Below are 1,415 nucleotides of genomic sequence, written 5' to 3' on the forward strand. Positions count from 1 at the left end.
TATAACTTCAAGGTGCCTATATCACATTCTTTTCTTTGTCGATCACAGATGACTGTCATCTGATGACCCCAAGCGTATCACCTAACTCGTCCTCAATGTGACGAGTTTTCATGTCTCGTTTCTTTTTAGGTGATACGCTATCAGCGTATCACCTATTGTGATTGTCAAAATCTCTCTTTATTAGGTGATACGCTATCAGCGTATCACCTATTGTGATTGTCAAAATCTCTCTTTATTTTTTTTTATTCTTCTTTCTTTCTGGACAATTTTGTGTCGTCAATATCTCAACAATGACATTACGGAATGACATGAAATTTTCAGTCAACATGTCTCATAACAATATCTAGCCACAATAAGGTTTTCATGACAGTAACATATCTATGACGTCATCTAGGCGCCATTTTGTGATTTTCGGACCTTGTCACATGATCGATCATAACTTCATAACTAGATGTCATTTCTGCATCATTTTCGGTGGACATAAAGTTCAGGTCACGCTCTATCTTACTTTTTAACGCTAGTTACCCAGGTCTTCATTACGCGCGCCTACGCGCGCGTCAAAATTTTAAAAGGCTCAAAACGACTTCCCAATGGGAAATCTCGAAGTTTCAGACAATTTTAAGCGTTTCAAACATTTTCTCGCGTGCGCGTCCGTCCGCGCAATTTCACGCGCAGAGGGCGTAACCAACATGAAAATGCAATTTTTTTGACTGATTTGGATTCCTGATACTTTGAGTAACAATATCCACTGATTTCCGATCGATGTTGACCTATAACAAAGGAATGCACTGGCGTCAAAGTTGAAATTCCGCGCGCGCGTCTTTCTGCAAATATAGTGAAAAAACATGTCTTTGTTTATTTCGCCATAGCTCTTTAAATCGTCCGTTGACCCGATATTTCTATTGCATATTACAAAAGCATATGAATTGTAAATAACATTCCTAGTATCAATATTGCCAGGAAAACGCGATGAAGTGATCATATCGTCATTTTGAATAAAAAAAGTGGAATTGATTTTTTTGAGGTACTGTTTCTGACATTCATTTGCTCGTATCTCTGTTGTTTAAGCTCAATATTATCCCAAATTCACATATGTTGTCCTTTAAACATTTGCCTTTCAAGTCCATGTCATGGTTTTGAAATTTGATGACGTCATCATACTTTAAATTGTGATTAAAAGTAAAGATGCAAAATCGGACAAGTTTACGTGTTATGTCTATGGGAGGTGATTTTTTTTAAAAGCATGCATTGACTTAACAACGTTTAAGCACCTTTATCTCAGCTGATTTTGCTTCATTTCCTCTGAAACTTTAGTATGTTGTAGCTGAGACAATAAGCTGCAGTAATCATGCATTTTATTCTTTGAAATCTCCTCATCAGATTGACAATTTTGCAGTTTAAAACTGAAAATGAAA

The sequence above is a fragment of the Diadema antillarum genome, unplaced genomic scaffold (genome assembly GCF_040938485.1).
Source record: "Diadema antillarum isolate AM-2024a unplaced genomic scaffold, OU_Dant_1.0 seq00000406_RagTag, whole genome shotgun sequence".
In the NCBI taxonomy this organism is placed as follows: domain Eukaryota; kingdom Metazoa; phylum Echinodermata; class Echinoidea; order Diadematoida; family Diadematidae; genus Diadema; species Diadema antillarum.